This window comes from Tympanuchus pallidicinctus, unplaced genomic scaffold (assembly GCF_026119805.1).
Source record: "Tympanuchus pallidicinctus isolate F22 unplaced genomic scaffold, pur_lepc_1.0 scaffold20, whole genome shotgun sequence".
Classification (NCBI taxonomy): Eukaryota; Metazoa; Chordata; class Aves; order Galliformes; family Phasianidae; genus Tympanuchus; species Tympanuchus pallidicinctus.
In genome coordinates this window covers 6,976,880-7,004,529 of record NW_026294722.1, presented here as the reverse complement: position 1 = coordinate 7,004,529, position 27,650 = coordinate 6,976,880, and the positions used below count along the sequence as shown (strand labels likewise).

General features: G+C 36.4%; 1 long non-coding RNA gene across 1 annotated transcript in view; it reads right to left on the bottom strand.

Moving 5' to 3' along the window:
- The window catches only part of LOC128080810 (uncharacterized), a 123,962-nt gene that overhangs the window by 43,187 nt on the left and 53,125 nt on the right, over nucleotides 1-27,650 (bottom strand). The window contains exon 2 of the long non-coding RNA XR_008206896.1: nucleotides 9,859-9,940. This is a non-coding gene — a long non-coding RNA (uncharacterized LOC128080810). The remainder of the gene's footprint in view (nucleotides 1-9,858; nucleotides 9,941-27,650) is intronic.

Sequence of the window (27,650 nt, the reverse complement as noted above, 5' to 3'; positions counted from 1 at the left end):
TGAACTTCCATGGCATATCCTACAATGAAGGGAATGGTGCATCTGTCCTAGAGATGGCACTGTTGCATTTCTCTGATTGCCATTAGTTTTGTAATGGAGAAGTCCTAATTGGAGGGAAAAAAGGAAATTAAACTATGCATCAGCTGTCATATTATTGTATTTGCAATGTTGAAGTTGCTCCTGAAGATCAAAATCTCCTCACCTTTCTTCCTGTCAAACTCAGACATCTTTGTTGGTCTGCCTAAATTAAGAAAAATGGAAACAGTGATATTTGACTGTGTAATCAATTAAGGCATTTTTCTTTGAAAAAGGAATTTCTTCAAACACCTTAATTTCAATATGAAAAATTAACTTAGAAAGATGAGTTCAAATATTAAAGCTTTAGTTACAATTTTTCTATTGCTTTAGACATAACATTTCATTTTTATGTATGTGTGGGAGTGGGCATAAAAGTGTTACATTCTGGCAGCAATACTGATGGGGCACACTAAATCTGAGACACTGGAGTTTTGACATCACACCTTGGTGGTGTCATTTATAAGCTGACAGAACAGGATGTAAAGCACTAGAGAATCAAAACTTCAGCCTTTAAAACAAGCAAATCCCAGATTTAGCTGTTTAGATTCCTGTCTGTGAAGTGTTCCAAAGTGGGAAACCTCTCCTTGTGGAAGCAAACCTCTGCTAAGCTGGTTACAAAGTAGAGTTGGATCTAATTGCTCATATGATATCCAGGTACGGATTGCTCTGGGTTAGGGTTAGGGTTGCATGCATTTCTCTTCTGCCTGAGTCATACTTGTAGGTATGGAACAGGTTGATTAATAATAGAAGCTAAGGAGAAGACCAGAGTTAGAAAAAAGGAGATAGAAATAGGGAGGAAAAGAGCCGATTTCTCAGAAAGAGGAAGGATCAAAACTAGACCTCTGCCTTTGGCATGCATGAATGAAAGTATCACGCCAAACAAACAGAGCAGGACACGTGAAAACTTGCTTTTGCTTGCTTGCCTGTGGTCAGAATCGTGTAATTATAGAATTACCAAGGTTGGAAAAGACTTCTGAGATCAAATCTTTAGAACTGAGTGCTAGTCACCATGATAAAACTGCATTCATTTGTCAAATTGTAGAGAAGTACTGTGAGCATGAAGAGATCTGCTCTATTCTCTCAACTGAGCCAAGCTGTCTGCTCAGGTATGGGCTTTTTTCAACAATTTCCTTCAAATAAAATCTACATAATATTGTAGGCTTGTGTTTAAAAGCCAAGTATATAAATCAGTTAAGAGCGTTTAAGTCATCAGAGGCCACACTTTTTCTTACTCAACATATGCTTACTTTTTCTCCTAAATCCTACTTAATAGGGCATTTACAGATTGTTAGCAGTACTTTGCTGGAACTCAGTGTACAGACATCAAATACCCAACAAGTGCTCTGCAGGACCAGATCCTCAGTTTCATTCTGTTTGAAAGTGATTGCTCTTATGGAGAAGAGAGAGTAATGCGTGTTTTTCTTAAATTAGAGTAATTAAAACTACCCTCATAATATCACTGTTCTAGAATTGTATGTGGTTGGCCTATACAATTTTCAACATATCTCGCTGATGTACTAAATCACAGAATCACAGAGTGGCCAGGGTTGGAAGGGACCTCAAGGATGAATCTCCAACTCCCCTGCCACATGCAGGGCCACCAACCTCTTCATTTAATATTAGACCAGGCTGCCCAGGGTCCCATCCTATCTGGTATATATATATATATATATATATATATATATATATATGTATATATATAAACCAGTTTTTTTGCCTCAAGAATTTCAGAATAGGATAAGAATGATTGTATGAAGAAATACAAATACAGCACACGGTGGGCTACTGTCATTAAGATGAAATGCATTGAAGGGAAATCACATTTAGGAAAGAAATCTTTTTTTTTTTTTATTGGTTGCCAGAAATAACAGCTGATTGCTTTGTGCCCTTTATCTTGTGCTCGTGTTGGAAAGCAGCTGCATTGCAGCATCAGATGTAGGCTCCTGAAATCTCTGAAGCAGACTGCTGGGCTCTAAAATGTAACTCCAGTATGATATTAAATGCATTTTGAATAGAAAAGAGAAGATATGCTTCCATTATAATAAAACCTGGACTAATGTACTTGCAAGACCTTTCCAAAACAATGTCCTCTTAGAAAAACATGTTCCTGTATAAATAGTAATTCTATTTGATGAAAAACAGTGCTTTCCTACTGTTGTTATAAGTTGAACAGCGAAAACATAGAAGCATCTATATTAGGAAGTTTTGTGCTCTTTCCTTTATCAATGATTACAATGCTTGCATTTTGGGAGAGTTTATAGCTGAACTTTCATAATTAATTGTATAAGATGCTGCAGAGGAAAAAACATTATCTGTAAAGACTAAGACAGATGAATCACTTCAAGGCGCTCTGTCCCTCATTTCCCTTAATGCTGGAGGGTATTTTGTCCACAAGTAAAAATACAAATAACTTGTCAGTTCCAGGAAGCAATATTCAGTATTGTACCTGTAAACAGCTATGCATTTCTATAGCAACTAATGCTTGCTACTGTGGTCAAAGAATTCCCTTTATTATATATATACATACATATATATATATAAACAAACAGAGCAGTCCATTACTGTAAAAATACCCAATTCCAGATAGAAAGGTCAGAATTACTCCTGGGTTCTCAGCACTGGATACACATATTTTGGGGTACTCCAGCAATCCACTGAAGTGCTCAAACTGCATTTTTTTTATACTACCCACAGGCTGCTACTTGGAGAACAATATCTTTTCAGTCCTACAAAGAAGGATATTTAAGTTAAATCCAACAGACTGTAATGATCATTTTTTTGTAATGCCATTTTTTCCCCTCTCTTTAATGTTTCAGAGATTCTCAACTGTGTTAGAAACAGAATGTTCATTAAAATGTGATAGGGTAACCTGTGAATATACAGTTTTGGGAGATAACTCCTTGAGAACTTCTCATGGCCAAAACCCTGATTGTGTGGACACAATATAAACCATTCTAGCTTGGTGGCAGGCTGCATTAACTGTGAGCCCCAGCACTTCATTTGATATCAATACTGTTTCCATGGAATTTAATGTGATGCATACTCAAGTCATTGGAAGCAGTGATCTTGGAATAAGAAGGCAGAGGCCACTGCTGCTCTGTATTTGTACTGTAAGCAGATTCTTAGCTGAACTAATGATGGTTTGTTATAACTTGCAGTATGCAGTTGAAAAGACTACCTTGTGCAAGGCAACATGATGTCTTATCTGATTTCAGTAGGACTGTGAACATACACATACCTGTAAGGTAGTTTCAGCTTTAGGCAGCTTAAACAAATGCTACATTTCTGGATTCCACATCATTTTGAAACTAGAAATGCAGAAAAACATGAGTGTTAACTTAAGTTTTCATGTTAAGCACTGCCATGAATTTGTTCACCAACATGAATAGTGTTCAGACATAACATTGCAGAGACATAACATCTTGCAATCATGCCAAACTCTCAGATGACTGCAGGTGTGGTGTTGAAAGGGAAGGGCAAAGCCTCTCATTTCTAAGGCAAGTAACTGTAAAACGGGAATAAAAATCCCAGGTACTTCATGTAGTCAGCCCACCTGGCAGCTCTATTCATATCTAAAAACTGATGATAAAGACAGAATTCTCAATTAGCTAAGGCCAAGGATGAAATGTTGGATATTACAGTGAAAATAGTTTATAAGCTGCTATTTCTCAAATGCAGTCTGACAGCGTTTCAGAAGCAAATACTTTGGCCTAGATTTTCAGCTGTGTGCAACAGTGTTTAAACCCAGTGACGCAGAGAATGCCATGCTAAAATTCCTATTTGCACTGATTTTAGCATACGATTTCCCCGTCTCTGATAATTATTTTAGATACAGAAACAGTGAAATCCAATTTAATTGAGAAGTTCAAAACTCCTTAACTTCATGATAAGAAATGATATTACAAATAAACAGGAAAAAAAACCAACCATAAGCAAGTGAAGCAATACATAAGTTGTGCTCTTAAAAGATGTTTCCTTGAAGAACTACTTTGTCTATAATGCTGTGCAAATGCCCAACATCTGGTCCATATAAATTGCCATGAAATTCATCATGCTCTCCTGAAATGTTGCTGTAAGAGACTGCAGTTGTATGAGTTGTCTGGCATGAGATACTGCTACAAATAAATCTGACAACCAAACAGCTACAGCAGAATGAATTGCATTTGATAGAGTGTCGGCTTGCTCAGTAAGCTGTGGCCTTTTATGGTGGAAATGAATGAATGAACAATTTTTGAGAAACAGTGAGAGTTGATATAGTCATTACTGAGGTACAACCATTTTAAACACCCCATGTGTTTAGTACACTTTTAACTTCCTAGTCAAATGGTATGATCATTGAATCCTAATAATACTGAGGTGCAAAGCCTGAAAGCAAATCTGACAGATCTGGGTGTTAGTTTGTGTATCCTGAACTCAGTTTTAGAGAATGCCCCAGCGATATAAATAACTGCCCCTGCTTCAGTATGCAAAGTGATATGGATTTCTTCCTTTGCAATGAATTTACACAAATGATGGTTTGAAAATGTGCTTTAAAATATTTATTAAAATGATAATAATCTTTGAGAAGGAAAGATGAACCACTATTACACAGATGTACATGCATGAGAATTGTCTTCTCTCTCTTTTCCCACTAAAAAAAAAAAAAAAAAAAAAGACTATTGGTTGATTACTTTCTTACTTTCTTTAAAAAAATATAAAAAACTGAAGAAGATATTCTTATACTGGATTGAGTGTATCTACCCTGAAGTATTCTATTAGTTTAATGTAAATACTGTAAAATCATGTCTTGCTGTCCTCTGAAATAACCTTCCTGTGTACTTCAGGAATCTTCAGTTATCTTTTGATTGTTATTACTGATCACTGATCAAAATTAAGGGTAGCATATCAACTTTAAAATGCAGTATTAGAGATGCCTTTTAGACTCAGTATTGCAATTGCTGTCTTGCTACCATTCCGTATGTTGCAGGCACAAGAGGCTTTGAAGTGAGTGCCTTGTTCACCACTAGCAAAATGTTCAGCTGCAGTTCAGCAATTCTCACGGCTTTCTGAGCTGTTCTTGTTCACAAACCCAGGCAGGGAATGCTCTGTGAAACCATGCTTCCCTGTGGTACTTATAGTACTTTTGATTACTGCTAGCCAGGAAGGATAGCAATGTTGCAACTTCCATGCTGTCCCTTTCAGCTGGGACTGATGATGCTGATACATGTGAGTTTCAAACGAATCATTTATGTAGAGGTGGTGTGAAATATGAAAGAATGCTTTATCTTGAGATTCAGGAGTGCTTAAATTTGCTTTGGGCTCAGCTATTACTGCAAAAGCAAGGGCAGTTTCCCTCAATTTCTTGTGACCTGTATGATGCTGAAAGCCTAATGAGTTTCTCACTGTACCTTGACCTTAGCACAGCAAGGAAATAAAACTTGGAATGATGACACCACATTATAAATAAATAATACTTAAATACTGACTGTAAATAATGAATATAAATTATTTAGTTTATTAAGCCCAAAAGTCTATTTCAGAATTAGTGACATAAAGAAATACTCAGTTTAGTGATTCTTAAAGCTTGATGATTTTTAGTGTAAGTCTGAGGTGCAACATCAAGGAAAAAGTGCATTAAAATGATTAAATATGCTATAGAATCATTCATGATGCTTTGACTAAAAAAAAAATGTTGCATATGTTCATCTACATGAAGAAAATGCTGTTCCCACAGTAAAGATATGAAATAGGTTATTGGAATGTATTGTGTGCTATACAACACTTCTTACATCGTAATTATCTGCATTTGTTCCTGTGATTACTGTAAGTTATTTAAATACATGCAAGATCAATAAAAAATGTTTAAAGAAAGATCAAGGAAATTCAAACATCTGAACCACTCATAAAAAACCTGGAAACATAGGCACCCTCATAAAAGATTAAAAATGAAAAATATAGTCTATAAAACCAATATAAATTCACAGAATAAGATTAAAAGTTTTGAGTATATCTAATTCAAACTACATAATCATTTACATATTTTCTCATTGTATTCCAACAGTCAAATATTAATTCAGTATGTGCGCATCTGCAAAACTATTTAAGAAGAATAGGCAGAAAAACAATTCAAATGAAAGCATATTGTGAATCAGAGGGTTTAGCAGGGGTATGTATATAGAACGAAAATATATTTCTGATTTTGGGGAAAATGTAGGCTCAGATTTCTAGTCACTGAAATTAATTCTAGATACACAATAATCTGGTCTATCAATTCTTCGCTTCACAAACAGAAGCCTCTTGCACACAGTGCACTTTAAAAGCAAAACGTGGTATATTTAAGTACTGGAAAATAATACGCTTATTTGAGAAGCAGAATATCAGTCACAAATATGTGCTATTTAATAAGCTGTCTTAAACATAGGTCTACTGAGCTTTATGTCATTTTTTCCCAAGAAAATTTACATTTATCAGTAAACATCATAAATCAGATAATTGAAAATACAGAAAGAATGGTACAGTTCAATTTTAAACCATCACACATCTTGTTATGTGAAATTATGTAAATGAAAATGGACTGTGGTGACTAAGATTTGCCCCTCTACTGAAAAAGACATAGCCACTTGTTTCCCATTCACCCTTCTGGAAACATTGGAGTGCATTGCACACAAGGCAGGATCACATTTTTTCATTTGCTAAGCTGTGAAGACTAAGTCGTTTATCTGAGTTTCATGCACTAATTCCCCATTCTTTCCAATCTACTACCACTAAAATATATTTGCTTACAAGACCTTTGCCTACACAGCAAGTAATTGGATGCAAAAGGAAAGCACCAGCAGAATGAAGCTGTCAGTGCTGAGGTTCATTTGCTGAAGCAATCTGTAGTTTGGAGTTTTACTCTAGACTGGATTTAGTATGATCCCTTAAACTGAAACCTTCTGTCATGCACGTAGACTGAAGCTGTCTGAAGGAACAAGAGCTGGTTTGGAGTTAGCGTCCCTGTTAATGGTTGAGTGGCATGCAGTATGCTTCAGCAGCAGAGCTTACAATTTATTTTTCTCAGGAAAGAAGCTAGTTTGGGCTTATCAAAACCATTCTGCAACTGAGCCAGCACGTGGAAAGTAGGGACAATGGAGAAATTCATCTAAAAATTACACTACTCTTCTGAATGGAGAGGCTAATGGAGATGTGGCCCACTCCTGAGAAACAGATTATTTCTTGGGAGGCTGGGAAACAGCAGCATATGTCTGAAATTACATGTCAACAGTGGCCAGTTCAATGAAGCAACGTATATATTGGAAGATTTGAAACCACTGGGCTATATTCCAATTTTGGAAAGTGACAAGAAAGAATATCAGAGATGAAAGTAATGTCTTCATGTTGAAATGTTCACTCTTCTGGCAGTGAATAGGAAATACTTGGTGATTGAACAGTGTTAAGCAGTGAGTTGGAAAGTTAACATTTGGAAGTAGGTGAGAAGGAACTCTAAATGGAATTAAAAAAAAAAAAACAACATTGGAGAAACATTTCTGAAAGACACTACTGCATATAAGTATTGCAGCAAACAATCAACTGAAGTATGTCCTGATTTTGTCTAAAGTGAGATCTACAAATGACTTTATGTATATGTATGTATATATATAGAGAGAGAGAGAGAATTTTATTTCTGTTTGTTGGATTCCTTACACATTTCACTTAGCTGCCAGTGTCAGAGATAGCTTTGTGTCTTTTGTGCTGATTCAATAGTTTTTCAATTTACAGAACCAAATTTCCCACCATATAATAGAGCAGGAATACGAAAGTCTCTGGAAAAGCTTTGATTGCACTGAACTATGACAACTGTTGCTAACTTTGCTGTTTAACAGTGCTAAAGCCTTCTTCTGAACAAAGAATTAACATCTGCTGCCACAAGTTGACTCCAGAAGTGACAGTAAACTGCAAAAAGAAAAATACTTTCCTGCTTTCCCTGCATCCTTTACAATGAATAGAATTTGTGGAATTCACTGGCTATGGGCAGCGCTCAGTAATTAATTGTGTATTTAAAATCTGGCAGAGATCTGCATTCATCTCTAAAGAAAGAATAAAATGACAGCAAGTAAAAGCCAAAGTTGGATTGATATTTGTCTTACTATGTGCATCTCATGGATGCAATACAACTAGATCTCTAAACAAGACTAATAATTAAGAGAACAGAAAGCAACGTATTCAGTTATCCACAGGAACTGAATCTGTTTTTCGGAGCCTAGGTATAACCATTTAGAATATCTACCAAAAAATGCAATTAAGCAGCCCTATCTCTGTAGGATCTCTCTATACCCCACCCACAGGAAAAGGAAGAGGCTGGAAGCTGTTCACATGCTTTTCCAAGTTAAGAGATCCTTCCCCAGAGATTTTCTTTCCCACATTATCTAAAAAGTTGAAGGACATTTTTGAACATATAAAATATGCAAATGAGGTCTTGCTGCTGTAAGGAAATAGCTGGGATAATACATGAACCTGTAACTCATAATCATGTTTGGTATCAACTTTTCATGATCCAACTTCAGCCCTGCCTCTATAATTTCCAAGCCCAAATTAGCCAGGACACACAAAATTGGTGGCAGTGTGAGAAAAGAGGTGCCACAGCTGCAGGTCCTCCCTGGTCTCCCCATGAAATAGCCAAGATCTGAGGAAGTATCAAAAGCTATTAGCACAAATGAAGAGCCCTTCAAGTCCATGTTGAAGTATTATTGGCAAAGGGTATTAGACTTCAGTTGCAAATGCTCTCAGCTATCAGCCCAACACCTCTCACAGACTACAAATTATGAAGTGATTTGTTTTTCAGCCCAAGGTGTTAATAAGAGATGTGAAAAGTCTGGGTTCACCAAATGTTGCTGTTACACTAAGCTTAATGGCCCTCAGAGAAGAAAATTGACTCTCTGACTTTAAGAACAAGTTTTCTAATGTGCCTGAGTGATGAAAGAGAAATATTTTGCACGTAGTTCTTCAGAAGAACAAGAAACTCCTGAGAAGGGAAGTGATAGTTTTTGATAGAAACAGACAAGTCTTTAAACATACTTTCTTCAGAGGTTTTGAGATAGTATATTCTTCTGTGAAGGGCAAAATTCCTAAGTTGTGATGGAAGTGTAAGCTTTGAGCTCTGCTCTCACTCCTCTGTTCTTTTGTATCAGTGCTTTATCTGAAACCAGGGCTTTGTTCCCTGTGTCGATCTTTCAGCTAAACACAGGCAGTAGCTAACAAAGATAAAATATTGCTTAGGATATTTACAAATTACGGCCAAGAATGTATGGGGCTGCTGTATCCCAGATGTCTTCATGGCTGTGTCAAAAATATGCAGGTACTCTGTACTGGTTATTCAGCAGATTTGACCACATTCCAAGTAAGAGCTGGGAGAAACCTAAGATGAACTGTGTCTCCTCCGCCTGTATAGTATTTCTCTTTTGGGTTGCTTTAAGAACAGCATTGAGATACACCCCAGATACTCATATGGAAAAAAAAAAAAAGGATGTTCAGCTCCATTCGTTTGCTCCCAGAAGACATAGTTCAGTTGTCATTTCAAATCATATTTTAAATGTGGGTGGGAGGATGTGTGAGATGGAGGAAAGATAACTTACACTTAAATAAAATAGTGACAAAATTTTTATGTACAAAACTTATTCTTGTGCTCTTTACTGGTTTCACCTCCTTTTGTCTAAAATTTTCACTTCTCTTCACATGTTAATGGTTCCTACAGCCTGAGTTAAGCCACTTTGGCAAAATGTTATGCTAACCAAGATCTAAGGCTTTAAAACACACAGAACATACCTGTGGTTTCACGCAGGAAAAACATATTCAGCAGGCAGTCTTCTACAGTAAGTAGCATTAAGTAACAGCCTCTGAATCTTTCCTGAAGAATAAAAAAAAAACCACTGAGTAACGATTCATTCCACATAATATGGTAAGATTGACTGCCTTAGAAAGCCTATGAAATTATATTCACAGTGCTATCATTTGAAGGCTCTGTATAATTCACTGACTACCTTGTCATGCACTGAGCATGTGATGTTATATTTTGGGCACACTAGGAAGTATTAGATATAAAATTACTCTGTATGATGCAGCCCAGATGTAAAAAAATGCATTGCTTGAGACTGTGTGATTCAGTGAGAAAATATAAATGGGAAATTACTGGAGTTGAAACTTTATTGCAAAGCTATTTATCTCTGTTATTATTTTCTGACTCCTTTTGTGCTTATTTACTGCAAGATATAGAACGAGTCTTATTTATTCTTTAAGCTGAGGATAATAAAGGAAGAAATAGTCAATGCATACCAAAAGAGGAGATTAACACGTGGTCCCAGTTAGTGTTTATTTCCCTAATATCTAAAAAAGTAATTTTGATATATGTATATATATGTATGTGTGCAGGCACACACACATACATCCATTCAGTCTGATGAAAGAGCTCCAGAATTACACTGAATATGAATAGAGATATTATTTTTAAAAAGATGTGTCTTATTGATTTTAAAGAAAAGGAATGGAGATTGTGAGGAGTTACACACATATATACATGCCCTGCCTGTCCATAGATATCATATCTAGAAATATAAATGTTTACTAAAAAATTATTCTTATTCACAAAGGCAATTAAATATATGTATATATATATATATATATATATATATGAGCACATACATATATTTATGTATAATGTCTTCAAATGCTGTGAAGCACAAAGCGTATCAGTTTCTACCATTCCAATGGAAGTCCATCTCAGGATGTCAGTTGAGGTGCATTCCTGTACACAATTAATTTGTCAAATTCGTTTCATGTTCCTTCGTGTAATTAGAGCACTGATGTTTCAAAATGTCATAAATGTTTCTGACTATTTAAACTTCTGAACTGTCTTTTTGTAAGACTCAGAGAAACAACTTGCAACAAGCTTGAAGAGAAGCTATCACAAGAGGAAAATGTGCACTGTTTGCAGTGAGAAAAGAATGAGGCACCAACTGACATAAAACATCCTTGCACTACCTTTTTTTTTTGTAGAGGCTCCCAGCATGTGATCCATCCCTCTGGAAGAAGATGGAAAGGAAAAGGACATTCATATTTAAATATTATAATCTGCAACTAGATTTCACTACTGCATAAGAGTAAAGGGAATTAGGGATCTACAAAGGAGGCTTCAGCACAATATAAATCTCCAAAGGCTTGCCCTTTGCTCCAGCTACTTTCCCAGTAGAAGCTGAGCTGAGTGTAACTCATGCTAGTTTAAAAGCATCTTCAACAAATATGAGAAAATGAATTAAAAACGGGACAGAAAGAATCCCATATGATGCAGAAAGCTGAGTTCTTTGCATTATTTCTTATTCTCAGCAGTCTGAAAGGATTACAATAATGCTAATTTCTGTGAAGCCTCATCATGGCAACCTATAGGTTTATATGGCTTTAACAGAACTTTCATAGCTCTTAGGAGGAAAGAGACTAAACATTCCATGAAGCACGCAGCTGTTCATATACAGAATAGCAACAGAAGTGCTGAGATACATAAGGAAATAGGTTTAAATTTGTCCCACACTTGAATGCAGAAAATATCATGGGCAATCCGGGATCTGGTAAATATGTAAAAAGTGAATACAAGTCAAAAAGAACCCATAGCTCTACATTTAAAAAAAGATCTTTGCAAAGCTGTGTGTGTTTGTAGTTCCATAAATCATTGTTCCAGCTGGCAATTTTATTGTGTGTTAACCTTTGCTCAATGTCTGCAGCAGTGTGACAATCATTTTAATTAAGCGAATCTGTAATTTATGTTCCACAGGTGTTTCTGAGGGATCTACATACTAACATGTAAGTGCAATTGCATTCCTGATAGTGAAGTCTTGGGTATAAATCTAAAAATTGTATTAAAGGCAGATCTCACAACTTCATGGAGACTTTTGATGTATTCAGAAATAAGAGTACTATTTTTTTTTCCAATGAAAGGGTTCAATATGCTGATTCAGCACCAATATCTCAACAGATTCTGCATGTGATTAGAGGATATATAGTTGGTGTGAAATGGTATTTTGAAGCTAAAAAGGTAGTGAAGAAAATAATTTTTGATTTGAGAGAAATAGTGCCATTTAGGCCAAAGGGAAAAACTTCTCCCTTGCCTGTCATTTTCCTGTCCATGCCAAGTTGTGTGCATGCCTCCATGAACCAGTTAGAGTAAAATCCAACTCATAGAAATACTGTGACACTATTTAAGAATATAAAAAAAGATGAATGAGTGATAAATACTGCTATTAAGTAGGTAATACGTTCATATTGTCTACTAATTGTAGAATTAATTTATATTTTTATTAAAAAGAGAGATTTGCAATTATATTTTCATTTTCCTTGGTTCAAATGATATGTAAAAAGACAGGGAAATGCTTATGTTTAGTTAAGACATATAGTTTGCTCAAGGCCTTAATCAAATATAAGTATTAAACCAGAATTTCTTACAATTCAATGGCATTAATCACACAAACTTCATGTTAACAGTTTTAGTTCAGCATAAGTCTTTAGAAAAGTGCATTAGTACACTGTTTAATAAAAGAGAACTATCTTAACCTTTTGTTAAACCCAATTCCAAAGATTAATATATAAAATGGAAGTATTACTGAAGAAACTTATATTTTTTAGCCAAGCCACTGTTAGCTGAGCTTTTAAAAAACACTTTTTCTCCATGAAGAATGATTCCAAGTGGCCAGACACCATGTATTCAGGTAGTTATTTAAGCAAATTCTTCCATCTGTCCTAAGCATTTACAGGGCTGGAACACTCTTGCACATGAAGTCATTTTGATAGGAGATTGTTCACAGTGCTGGATTGCTCAACTGGATCTTTCCATATTCACCCCAAATTACACCTTTATGCCATCACTGGTACAGCTTTTATTTGAATGGAAACAAACTGCATCCACAGCACAACTTCAGTGTTTATTTCGTTATAGCTACCTATGTTTCTCTCTCAACAGGAAATAAAATCTGGACTCTACATGGAATTTCCAACACTCTAAATCTTCATTGCTACATAAGATTAATTTCTTCTCTTAAGCCATGTGCAGAGAGCCCTAAAAAGCTCTTTCGGGCTCCATGCAGCTAAAAATAAATAAAATCTTTCTTTACCTTATCTCTTTTGACTTGGATTTATACTTTAAACAAACAACAAGAAAAATCCCTCAATTTTAAATTTGACCATATCAGCATGTTTTTCTTCTGTATCACTTCTGCCATGAAAACAGTCGCCTTTTGAAAAAATGCCCTGGATTAGTCCACCCCTGAATGTGCACTAACTTGTTTCATTTCATGAACTATACCGGGACTTTAATCTGAAGAGACATGTCCTCTGAATGTGTTCTTGCTGTTGCTGTTGATTTTATTAAAAATACTTCCCTGAGCAGACCTCAGTAACATATTCTTCAATCCAATCCACCTCACGCAGATATCCTCAGAAACTTTGACAGCTTTATGAAAAAGACCTTTATTTTCATCGTTTATTCTCCCCTCATCTGTCTTCATAAAATGGACTTTTTAATCTATAATTACTCTGCTTTACAAAATCAATTTTGGTCCATGCTGACTCGTACCAGTATTTTAAAAGTAAACAGAATTTGGAAAATACAATTAAGATATTCATGATAAAATTTATTCCTTCGCAGCTTTATAGTTTCTTAATATTTGATTAACTGTAACTGAAAAGCCAAGAAATTGGGTGTAGGGTTCAGAGCTCTGTCTATGTCTATGGCCACTGATTTAGTAGCTGACCAGGAAAATAATTTCCTTTGTCCACTGCTCAGCTTTCTCATTTCTGAAATTCTGAGCTAGTGAGAATGATCAGACCCCAGGACTGGAAGCTCTAATTAAAGCTTAGGGAAAACTACTAGTAAGCACAGGCCAAAGTATCTGTTCATTTTTTACGAGAGAGTCTGAGACACGTTTGAGATGTTAGGATATTTTGCAGTGAAAAGCAATAGCTGCTCTAATTATGCTCTGATTAGTTCATTATTGACCACAAAAGAAAGCGTGTATTTCTGCGTGTGTGCTCTGCTGATGGATATATGAAACGCAAAAAAGAGTAGAAGTGCAGTGTTTTCAGATATTCTCAGACATACCAACCAATATATCATTCCAATAAATTTCAGCTTTGAGATGAATATAAAAGCTGAACACATTCTATAGAATAGCTCTAGACCAACTGTCAGAAACAGAAAGATTTTGAATTCACAGTGTTTAATATATGATCACATCTCCAAGCACAGTAGCTGGGAAGTGGGAGGGTACTGAGGGAATGTTAAATGTAGGGCATTATATATTAATATAATTTCTTCCTTTCCCCAAGATAAAGAATATTTTTGCTCACGCAGCCTTAATTTAGATGGCCTGTCAAATCCTCCTTTCTGCAGTGTCACGATGAAAGACACTGATGTGGGCCAACAGAGGCAGTACTGGGGCTTTTCAACTCTTACTGTATAAATGCTAATGAATCTCCTCCACTGAAAGGGCTCAGCAAGTTCCCTAATCTAGACCGTCCATAAATTATCTGTTTGTTTGCTTCTGCTGAATCTCAGAACACTTTAAATTCTGCTGAAGTCAACAGAATGATTCACGTTGATTTTCAGAGGATGCTGTGGCAGCTTTTAATGCCTGCATCCTGCCATGGGTCCATGTTTGTTAACTCTGGTTCTGCATTAGGGTCCACAGCCAGTACATAAGTTCAGTATTCGTGCAGATGTCAAGTAATGACAGTGCATTCATGGCAAAACAGAGATACAAATTCAGCTTGGACTGTGCACACTATATTCCTAGCCTTAGCTCAAGAGTCAGATGCTAAGAAGCAGCACAACCCCTCTGACTCTGCTACCTATATCTGCTTCATATTTCCAGGAAATAATGCAAACTAACATGGCTTTTGAGAAAGGGACTAGCTATGGGGGAAACAGCTGTCAACAGGAAGGGCATGAGCATCTTCAGTGAACAGTCAAACAAACTTCCCATTTCTATACAGTCAACCAGTACAGTCTTCTATGGGTCTTTGCTTTGACTGTCACATCCTCCCATCAGGAGAAAGCCTGTGGGGTCTCATATGCCATGTGGGGACCATGCCAGGGCCTTAGCTCCTGTGGGTAGTCCTAATCCAATTCTGCCTGCATTGTTGAGGCAGCCAGAGGCTGTTCTGCACAGTTAGCGGTGGTGTTGATGCAATGAAATCTCTATCTGCATTGTCACTGTTGTCACTGTTGTCATTACACAAGTATATTTTAGAATGTGCTATAGTCACACCTTTGTCGTTCAGAGTAGAGCTGTGTCTTAATATTTCTCCTGTCATTTTGCAGCAGATATTTGCTGGTTCGGCCACTTTAAGTAAGGATCTCTTTCACAGCCCAGCATCGCGCCACTACAAAGCAGTTTAAAGCTCTTTTACAAATATAACCATTTATCATAATTAACTGCACAATGGGATAGAGCTCCCTAAAGACAGCTATAAATATTGCTTCACAGCTACTGACAGGTTGGCAGTAAGGATTCACCACTAAAGGAAAGAAACATCTGTTTTTTTACTGCCTCAAGTAGTGGTGTGGGCTAACCAGAGCAGTAACTGCAGTGATGTACTATTTACCTATTGATTTGATTGTGCAGAAAAATATTCAGTGACATCGCTCAAGAGTGGTCTCTGCTGAGCAGGATCAGTGGAGATGTAGCAAGGACTGGAATGCTAATAACTTGCAGAAAAATCAGTCTATTTGTGTCCTCATCAATCTCTATCTCCACAGATACCATAAATGCACTAAAAGAATTTCCACTGAAAGGCTAGCTTTAATTAACTCTTGCCCTCACTCAACGCTCGGAAATAAAACCATGCCCAATTCAAACTGCTCCAAATGTGCTTTCTTCCGCCTACAAAGTAGTTTGGTTTAGCAGTGTGCATGTCTCAGGTGGCTCATGCAGACCAGTGCTTCCCATCTGGGAGAGCCACAGGAAAAAATCAGAAGGGTCAGAAAGCTTTGAAACTTTTAATGTAATCTAAATCAAAGGGAACCATGTTCATCCACTCCCTCTGTATTTTTATACTTCAAGGTCAAGCATTTTCTGTAAACTTTTCAAGACACATGCAGAGAAAAAAATGCAGGCTTATCCTTGCCACAGAGTCATTTTAGATCTCTCATGGCACATGTAAAGAATGTAATGAGAAATGCAAAGAGGGAAACGGAAAGATGCTCAGTCAATATGCAGCATAATAGCCATTTTCAGAGTGATCTCTTTAAGTCTGATCTCTGATTGTGGACCCCTTTCTTTCCAGGGGAAGCTCTGAAACTCAGCTCCTGCAAGATCTGGGGGCAATGAGCAGCTCTGAAAATTAGGTTCAGCGTGCTCTGACTTGGTTGTTATGTTGTTACCTACATGGTAAAGATGAAATCTTGCAAGTCTGCTGTCATGCAGCATAGTGAGCTCACTCCCCGAACAGAGAAAGAAATGGACTGACAGACAGCCTAAGAGACCGTAGTTCAAGACTGGTCAATAATCACAGCAGTATTTTACTTCCAAGAAAGAAAGTACTAAAAAACAAATAAAATCTTAAGAATGAGAAAGCCATCAGCTCAAGAGACATTATATATTCACCGATTCACATCCTTTTCTTATTTTCCTGCCACAACCCTTAATCTCTGGTGTCAAGAATCTCATCTAATTCTTTCATCTGTATCTTGATGCTTCTTGAATATATTCTCATATTGTTACGCAAGGGTGCATGCTCATTACTTGCTACATGAACCTGCTCTGTATGGTTTGTATTTGACTCTTCATTTCATAAGCCTTCAGATTAAGTCCTCTTATTGTCAAGCTCTTTTGGATCAACTTTATCAAGATTTTTATTTCTTCCTCGAGTTATTACTTTATTAAATTTAAATCTTTAATAAAATCTCCTTTCCCCCAGGACAATAAACTTAACATGAATAAACTTTTCTCACAACTTTTGCAATTTTCCAAGGCTGTTATTTTTTCACCTTAATCTGAAAGATTTCTGCATAAGATGCATTGTTTCTTCAGTATACTGAGAAATAAAAAAGCTACACCAGAAGCATGAATCATGAATGTCTGTCTTCAGTGTGTTCCAGGATTTACACATGATGTCTGGTCTGTTACTGGAATGCCTGAACTAAATTAGAGGCAACTACATCAGTGACAATATCATTCCAGCTCTCGCTGATTATATACACCCACATAAGCAAAACTCAGCTCCTTACTTATGCCTCGGTATGTATACTTATTGCAGAACCCTTGTCATAAAGTCTAATATTTATGATAATGGATTTGTTAAGATTGTGATATAATAAAACAAAATAACATCCTGAAATCTTCTTTACCTTTCCTACTAAGAAACAAATTAGAGCTTTGTTTTGACTTATTTGTATTCTTGAACGGCATCTAGTTACCAAACAAAGCTGCTGTGTCAGGAAAGGCAGCTCCTGATCAATCCAGGAGAGCAGACACACATACCCTTCCTTCTTCAGACTGCACTTCTTCAGGAACATGACATCCAGATAAGGTCATACAGAGTTGGGGACTCCATTATTCTTTGGCTAGTTTCCCATCAGACCTGTGAGTTAACCTCTCAAGCATAAGCTAATTAGAAATCATCCATGAAATTATCCAACTAGTGCCTCACATCTCTGCGTTACTTCTTCAAGCACTCTTGAGAGTGTGTTGTGTAGATCTAGTGCTTTGTCAGTAGGAACTCAAGTCATAGTGTCTTTAATTAGGGATATGTCAGAGTACCTGAGTTTAATGGACATGACTAACAGACAATTCTCTCTCTATTCCACTTCCATTTTAATGGGTTGATTGCAGGTGGACATCCACACTGCTAGCCTGTATACACTTTTCAAAGCATCTGATCTATCTAAAGTGCTGCTGGTTCTGATTTGTATCCCTGCTGCGCTGTGTCACATTTCAATACTTAAAAATCCCTATTATGCCAGGCTGCACAGAGCGTTGATGTGATATAATGTGGCATGACATTGCATAAGCAAATTAAGAGCTTAATGACATGACACCTGGTGTCCACAATTACAGTGGCCACTGCTCATAAGTTTAGCTCTTGGTAAAGGCAGGGATAATGAATTATTCATTGAATGCTCTGATCATCATATAATTTATAACTCATACCTCTTCTGCCTTCAGTAATCCTTTTCACAGTTATTTATAATCATTCCTTCGCTTTGTAAATGTAAATGTTCAGTGATTGCTAAATATCTCTGTTGTTTCCTGAATAAACTCAAGTTATTGAAAAATAGTACTTACTAATGTGTTTGCAATATATTCTTTTTCTAATGTTTGAATTAAAATACAAACAAGAAAGATAGTAGAAAATGCTATTCATCAGGAAGCCAAGATGCCTTGATCATTGCAAAAATAACTCTTCGACAAGGAGAATTGCTCTTATGTTGACATCAGTATTTCTTCTCAGTCAGTATTGATATTATTGAATTCCAAATATAAATACAAAATACTGTGACTCCTGGTCATAAATTAGATGAAATGTTGATGCCATCTGCTTTAGACTTCTGTTACAGTTAACCGATGACTGAGATAGTATCAGTAACTGCTACATTTACAGTTCTGCAGTGAATTTTCAGGGCCAGTTCTGCTATGCATATTGAACAAAAATATATTTAAAATACATATATATATATCTGTGTAAAGGACTATTGCACAGTATTTCTTCCCCTGGATCACCACAGCTGTCTGCTAAGCTTTGATGTTATTGTGCCCCTTACTGCATACTGTAAGCACAAGCATATCACAATGGAGATCTTGGGTAACAGGGAAAGAAGCACTACCTGCTGTGCTGAAAACACAGCTTTGCCTTCTGAAAACCATATTCCTTCTGCCCTCAGCCTACAAAGACATCCTAGCAGGTCACGGTGCATTCAAAAATTCACTTTTTCAGGTTTCTTCTGCCTTCTTTAAACTCCACATGTAAGCAGTTGCTTAAGAATGACTGTTTTCAAAGTCACTGCCTATCCATAGCCTCCCTCATCTTGCTGCTAATGTTTCATTCTTCATTACTGTGTTTGACTTGAGAGTCTAATTTTTAGTTTAAAGAGCCTAAATATTTGTTCAGTCTGTCCAAACAGGTAATGACATCTTCTGAGTTTAGTTTCTAATAGAAACCATAATTCAAAGTCCATGGCAGCATGTGATAATATTTTCACTGAGTTCTTTAAGCCTTCGATTAATGTTTTTGTGTAAAAAAATTAAGCCATGTTACAATTCATAAGTTTTACCTCATAAGAACTTTGATCAATTCGAGCCTGACTGTAAGAAGTTCTGAGCAATTCCTGCAATTCTTGCTTCCTTCCAAATCAATAGATGGCACAGCAGCACTCAATCTCTTTTAATTTGATCCACAAGTAAGAGTTTAAGAATTTGACACTGTAAGGTAAAACTTTTTCTATATAATCAATATGCAAGACAGCAGCCATTTCCAAGATAGCTCTGCTTCCCCAAACCCTGCTTTAAAATTGTATCAGTGTCTGTGCTGTTGATAACCTCAGGCTCCATGGAATTTCAGAAAAGCAAGGAGAATTACTGAGTGTATGAAAGTGGTTTTCAGAAACCATACAATGGAGCTTTTCATAAATAGGAACTTTCTACAATACTGAACTACGAATTAGTGCAGAATCATACCTTCCCAAAGACAATCTCTTTCATTTCCCTGTGTTTGTGGCTGATCTGTTCTTGTACCAGAATCAATAACGTCCCATGAATCCTGGGACAAAAAGAATAAAACTTCCAGGACCCATAGCTGAACTCTTTTCAGGATGACAGCACATATGCTTTCATACGGCAAAGCTATATGGTTCTCTACATCAATGCAAATACATTCCTAAAGGTCACCTTAAGTTTAAAGAAAGTGTTGTGAGAAAAATCTGATTTCTCAGTGCTGATTCAATAGCACGATGTGTTAGCACTTTCACAATGTGCTAGCACTTTTCGGGAGACTTTGCCACTGGCACTTGCTATTTTTATCTACCCACCAGGCAGCTCAGCAAAACCCAAGAAACAATTTAACTTTGTTCGTTCTTCCCCCTTGTGTATATAATAACACAGGAAGAAGAAATAAGGGAAAAACATAAAGTGATCATTAAAAATAAATGAGAAGAGTGTGAACAGAAGAATTATGGGTAAATGGACTGTATCCTCACTGACACATTATTTTTACTTTGCAGTACATTAAATAGATTATTAACTATTTGCACTGATTAAGGTGCCTTACGTTGTTGCACTGGAATTAAAAGAGGCATAAATTCTGAATAACATATCAATATTGTGACTGCTGCTTCTTGTTTGCTTCAGGGAGTAAGGAATTATTTACCTTTAATTCTGCAGCCTACTTCCATTCCTTGCTCAGTTGTTACCTGGCACATCAGGTGGAGCTGTGACTCTCTACTGTTGAACTGCTCACTGCTCTTGCCTGCTCATCCATGAAAAAAAGTACATGGGAGTCCAGCATGGTGTTTGTAATCTTTTTTTCCCTTAAGCAAGTGGTTGGTAGGTTATGGGTCTGATCATAAAGCCAGCATTTGGAAAGATTGCTATGTTTTACCACTGATTTCTACATCACATTTTTTGAAGATTATTATTACAGTGCTAACATTATTAACACTGGAACTTCTAGCTAGCAAAGTATGTAGGTACACAAAACATAGTTTCTAATACAGAATAGTTCTGCTGCCATCTTTTGGAGTACCAGAATCTTTTAAGTGCTTTGTTGCATTGCATACTGAGATCATAAAAATAGGGACATGTTTGGGACAGCCACTGCACACAATGCTGATCAATCTGAAGAGATTTCCTCTTATGAGAGGGAATAAGAACACGCAGATGAAAGCTTAATATGAAGGATTTTGTTCAAGTTCACACCCAAGCTCATTTCACAGCAACTTTCTCCTACATGGAAGTAGAATTCACAAAGGAATGGAGACAAGCCTGCAGTGTAGTTAAGATACGTGTACAGAAATGAACAGCATTTACACATCTTTATTGTAAAGGAGAAATTAAGGATGCTCTTAACACAATACCACTGAAAATTCCAGTAGCTACATATGTCTTAGGCTAAGAGACAGAATGTGAGAAGAAGCAATTTGCACTCCAAGTTCTGAGAAAGAAGTGGTCACCAGCCAGTAATTATTTTGCTTTATTTATTTGTTGTTCGCGACGGGAGTCTTACAAAAAACTATTACAGCTTTCCTAAACTGAAATAATGATTTTAACTGTGTGGAAGAATTTATGTCTAAGCAGAGATTGCAAGAAAAGTTTAAGGGAATGCACTGAAGGCTGCAGGCCACTGCTGCTTTAGTTAGCAACCGGATGGATGGCAGCTGTAGTATGTCTCAGAAATAACTGACCAGAACTGCTCAGTGCTAAGCCTCCCTATGATTACTCTATCAAGAGGAGAGCACCCTACTCTTTACCAATTTGTTAGACTTAATTTTCACAGAATAGCAAGAAGGCATGTGGGAGAGAAGAATACATTGTTGCTTAGCAATGAGATGCCTATAGCATAGCCGATTTTTAAAAGCCTTTGCTAAATATACACTTACAAAATGCAGATAAAACCACCTCAAGTACAATGGAAAAGTAAAATTGCATTCACAAGAACAGAATTACTTGCTTAGGTGCAAAATCCGTTTCTTGCTGTACTCAACAGATTAAATCAGGAAAAGGATATAAGAAATGTAAGGAATATGGAACGTGGTCGATTCCTTGTATGATCTTTTAATTGTGTCACTTGGCATTATCAGGACTTGATGAGCCCCAAGGTGCATCCATACAATTCATGTTCCTCCCATTACTTCATTACATCCCTTTTTAGAACCCACTTACACTTTGGCTTCTTTGACATTTTAGCACAATGAATTCCACTGTGCAGTTACACAATGTGTTAAAAATACTTTTTTTTTTTTTTTTTTTTTTTTTTTTCCTTCCCACTAAAACCAGACTGGTGAATCCAGTCTCCTGGCTCTTTTATTGTTCTATATTCACTTTCTCCTAAATAGTGGTTCAGGCTCTGGACATAGATGCAACAAGTAGAACTGCTAAAAAGACCAAAAGTTGCTGTCAGCCACAAAGTACATGGGACTGCTAGGCCTGGAAAATTAACAATAAAAGCATCTCTATATAGAAATACCTGCATTTAAATAAAAAATATTTCCTAAAAAATTAAAGTACACATATTTTACTTATGAGTACAAATAAATCAATAAAGACTCAGATCTTATTTGAATTTCTTTACTCAAAAAGATTTTTTTCTTAAATCTTAAAGTCAATAGAATTTGCTAAATCTAAGTTCATGACTCATAATATAAGATCCTTTTCCGCTATGATTCAGTAATATTCATGCTGATGAAAGAAAATCTTGTCTACTATTTTTTGTCTAATTAAAATGTGAAGAAAGCACCAAAAAAAAAAAAAAAAAAAAAAAAAAAAAAAGAAGAAGAAGAAGAAGAAATAATCAAGGATATTTTTCTGTTTTTTTTTTTTTTTTTTTTTTTTTTTTTTTTTTTCTGGAGTAACTTTTTGAGAAGAGGTCCTTCTTGTTTTTATGCTATTAATAATCCTTCATTTGCAAAATCATGAATGTCTGCACAATTATAAGACTGTAATTTCAATTACTGGAGTATGAACAAGTGGGATGAAAGCATGAGTTATGAAGGAGAAACACTGTTTTTTTCCTTCAACATTTCACTATTAAGTCAGGAAACTAACAATCTGTGAGTGGTAAATGGACTTATTTCTAAATAGAACATTGGGTAAAATTAGATTACACAGGCAAGTAATTTCTGAAGCTAAGCAGATTTGAAGTGCTATCAGATGGGTGGACGAGTTGCACAGCTGGTGTTCTTGTGGGAGTGCCTAAGCACTGGCAAAGAAGAGTGAATACAGAGCACTTCAAGTATTTTGGCTGCTGCTTTACTATGTTTTTCACCATATCTTCTGGACTCTGTGATGGAAAGAGTGGAGGTGGACTTTTACACAGATCAGCAAAAGGCATTGTTACAAGTTGGGCAACTGAAACCAGCCTTGCTTTAGACACTTAAATGTCTTATCTGTGAACAGAAACAAACATCTAAAGCATACATACACAAGCCTTCACTCTCAGCTGGCCAACACAAGCTTTGGAAGACGATCCAAAGCTTGGTGTAGTAGGCACAAGGGTCTGTGCACTGATCAGTAATGACAGAGATGTCTTTTTAGAAATAGGAGAACTACAAAAGAAACAGACAAAAGAAAGCAAAAACTACCATGCAAATCTTTTTTTCAGATGTGTCTTTAACTGAAAGAAGCAGGACCAGGAGGAGCTTAAAATCCTGACATTGAGGGAAGCAGTGTTCTCATAGCTGTTGGAAAGCACAAAGCATGACATCTATGAGAGCCCTCCCTGTTCCACTTCTCCATCTCTGCAGACCAAAAATCATTTCGTCTGAAGTCTTTTAGGGAAAGGAATCACATGTGGCTCTCAGAAAGCAATGCCTCCTATTTATTTCCATGGAAACCACAACAGATACAAAGAGCACAGTAACACTGTTTCATAGACCAAACTCTCAGATACAAAACAATATCTTTCAACATAGTCAACACCACTATTTGAGTCATGTGGATGAGCTGATCAAGACACTCTTCATTTCCTGATATGACAGCTGTGCATGGCTATCTGGAACATGGCTTGTCTTCCATGTAGCTGTCGCCATTACTGAAACGCACCATCCACCACCTCGCTGTGCTAACATCCACTATTTAGTCTCCATAAATGCACAGCAAGCGTCAACAATTGCCAATGTGTGCAGTTTTTTCTGCATGGAGTTCATTTACCACCTTGCTTCATACACACTCCCATACACACTGCCAGGCACCACTCTGTTAAACTGCCCTTCTGCCACCTGCCACACAGCAACAAAATGGAAAAGAATACTGATAGGAAGGTTCAACTTCTACTGCCATACCACTAACATCTACCTCTGACATCATAAAATAGAAGGCATTACTTTTGGAGCAGACCTTGTACAAATCTTCAGAACTGTAAAAGCTCAGAATAAAAACATCTGACTTTCTTTATGCAACCCACTTTCATTTCAGAAAGGCCTACAATACACCCAAGCTACAGCACACAGTTTGCTAGCACTGATTTATTTGTAACTACAGTAGCAAAATCTAAAGAGAACGAACAAAATTTATTCTGGTGTGCAATGAGTTATATGACCTCATAATCAAGTTCTCTTCAAGACAATCATCTCCTGTGGGCAACTGAAACACAGGTAATTTGGATAGCATTTACAGTGCAGACTCATCTGCTTTGTAAATCCGTAGCTATTACAGATTTTAACAAGAAAAAGGAAATGACAAAAGCACACAAGGTTGCAAAAGCATGCCATTAGCAGTTAGAAATATTTATGTAACACTATGAAGTATAGTATCGTGGCTTAAAGACTGAAATACAATAGGGTGGTTGGGGCATTCCAGGAACTGAAAAAAGATTTGGCTGTTTTTGGAACTACTCCATTCAACCTCAGAGGAATTTTAATTTCAGCAGAAAAATGTTCTAAATGCGTCTTTTTTGGAAACTAGCGAGTCACAAATAGAGCATTATCTCACAAAATGACAATATATGGCTCATAGAACCTCATTACAAAAGTGGACTTGCAATTTGATTAGAGAAACAAGAGTGACCAACAGCCCCCAGTACCCACAAAGTAGTCACACAAGAAAGTTTCATCAGGCATTTCAGATGTCTCAGACAAATGTCACTGTATATACTGATTATTGCATCAGTGATAGTACTCTGCTCAGAAAAAAAGAACTTCTCTCTCTAGATACGACAAGAAAGTGAAAAATCTGTTGGGTGTTCACACTGTAAACCTCTATAAAGTGATTTTGCTGACTGGAGCCTCCCTAATATCATTTGTCTTGCAGATGCAACACGCTCCTTTTTTTTCACCTCCTTCTGTGCTTCCATATGATGATCCAACTATTCCTGCACAGTATGAAAAACTGCAGTGGTAAATCCTGCAGGAAAATGGACTGCATGGGATATTCCACTTTAAGAATGCATGTCTGAGAGTTCTCTCTTACCCCAAACTGGACACTCCAAAAAAAAAAAAAAAAAAGACTTACAAATAAACAATAAAAATTAAAATTTGAGCCATAGCATTTTTTGAAGTTTAGATTCATTACAATAAACATTGTCCCGTGGCCAATTGCAAACCCACATCTGGCATTTGCCAATTAAAATAAGTGGATAGCTATGGCTGTTTTTGAAGATACATACTGTGATTTATTCCGAATCTGGTTTTAAACAAAAAGAGTTCAAATTATTATTTCATGACAGATTCTATTTCTAAAATACTAAGAACTTGATAAGAATAATTCTTATCAAGGACAAATTGTTGGGAGTTCAATCGAAGAGGAAATCAGTATTTTTAATCCTTTTTTCCTAACAACAAAAGTTTGCATGCTTTAAAATGAAAACTGCAGTTTTGCAAAACTGAGCGTACAACTTCCAGCCTTCTAAATTCTGCTGCTTCTGTGTGGAGTGCTAATAATCATATACAAGACAGATAATTAAACCATGGAAATCACTGCAGTTACACCCCCTTCCCTTCTTGGTAAAAATGTAAGAAAAACACAGCAAATGAGATTTTGTCTCAAGTGTTTTTTCCCCTGCTATTAAAGATGTTTCTCTGAGCACTTGCTTTTTTTACGCTATTAATAATCCTCTGTTTGTAACATCAGCCCATCCCCACAGCAACACACTGGTTCAGCTACTCGCTCAGATCCTCTGACCGGTTTTAAAGATCAGGTGAACTAAAACCATGGCATGCTGCATCCTTTCTATCCACGAGGTTGACAATTTGGCTAGTCTGTGTTCTGCTTCAGTGGGTTAGCACTTTCTTAATAAGAGGAGTGGTCAGCAATTTAATAACAAATTAGTGTAAAAGCTACTGAGAAGGTGCCCAGTTGCTCTCACATAAATAGGAGTAAGTTTCATCACTGTCATTTGCTTGTTAATGCTATGTGTAGTTTGGTAATAGCAGTGGTGAGAGAACTGATGTGCTTAAGTGGAAACTCGGACAGCTTGTCATGTGCAAACTTATCATGTTCTGTACAAACCTCTCCCTGGGACTGGAAAAGAGAGGAGGAACAAAGGAGAACAGATTCCCATGTGATATTTACACTATTTTAGTGCTGAAAACCTAAAAAATTGTGTTCAGGAGTTCTCATTAGCACGGATTTAAATGGAAGGTATTTGAGCAGCTAAGTCATTTATGCTTACATAAGGCAGCTATTTACAACAAGAAGTATAGTATCATCTTTGAGCTTTTTAATTAAAAATTAATTAGGAGATTTAAGAACAAACTCATTGGGGGTTACTGTACAATAACATGTTTACAAAATTAGGTCTGGGCTTTTTGTTTTTGTTAAGTGTTTCAATCAATTCTCTGTCTATTAAATATAATTACGTATGATGCTTCCTCAAAATTATAATGTAGCATTTAAAGAGCAGCTGGGAAAAGTCTGTAATTTTAACTTCAGAACTAGGGTAACCATTAAAATGCAAATAGGTGGAAACTGCAGTTTGCTGATAAAAAGAACCCTCAGCACAAACATTTTTATCCATTAATCTTGAGATCACAAAGATTCCTTCTGTTTTATTACCACTTATTATCTTTCCCAGTTAGGTCTCCTAAAACATGTCCGAATCCCTCAAGAACAACTCACTGTTACATACTATGTGGGATGACACTGATACAAACATTCACCTGGCTCACCTCTGTTTGCTAACAATGCATATTTCACAGAAATGGCCACAATGATTCAAGCAGAAACTGGCAAAATATTTTATTCCTTATTCATAAAAGATGTGAAATCTTGAAAAAAAGGTTTGATATTCTACTTGTACACTATATTAAGCAATTAACTGAAATTGATCAGGCTTCAAACTCCTGTCCTGACTTAAGAAGTCAATCAAGTGTTTCCTTGATTTTATTTTAAACAAGAAAAGGAATGAATGAGACCACATTTCAGAGATATGTTTCTTACCATGGACTTTACTCATACTAAATTTATTTGTTCTAAAGATTTTAATGAAATTGTTCTAATTTACTACTGATTCTATGAGATCCACTGCAATTCTTCCAGGAAAATATAGTGGTGAGTAGGCAAGTAATGTATATTTCTTTGAAATAGCTTACTTCACATATTCAAGTAAATTCTATTTTACATCAGCTTATCCTACAGAACTAAATCAGTATAGAAGTTGTGTAAGTGAGATTACAATTACATATGTTACACTGTGCTGGTATACAGAGAGATTATCTGAAAGATGATGTATTAAAATGGCACATATGTAAACAACAAACACGGCCATGCAACAACTCAGCTGAATGTAGACCAAGAAGCAACATGTAAATCAAACATGGTGCTTGTGTGAATGATGCCAGCACAAGTAAAGTATCTATTACTGCAATAGTAATTCAGCCCCAGTGTGGCTTTAAAGCTTGTCCTCCCAACTTCACAAACGCGTACCTAGGG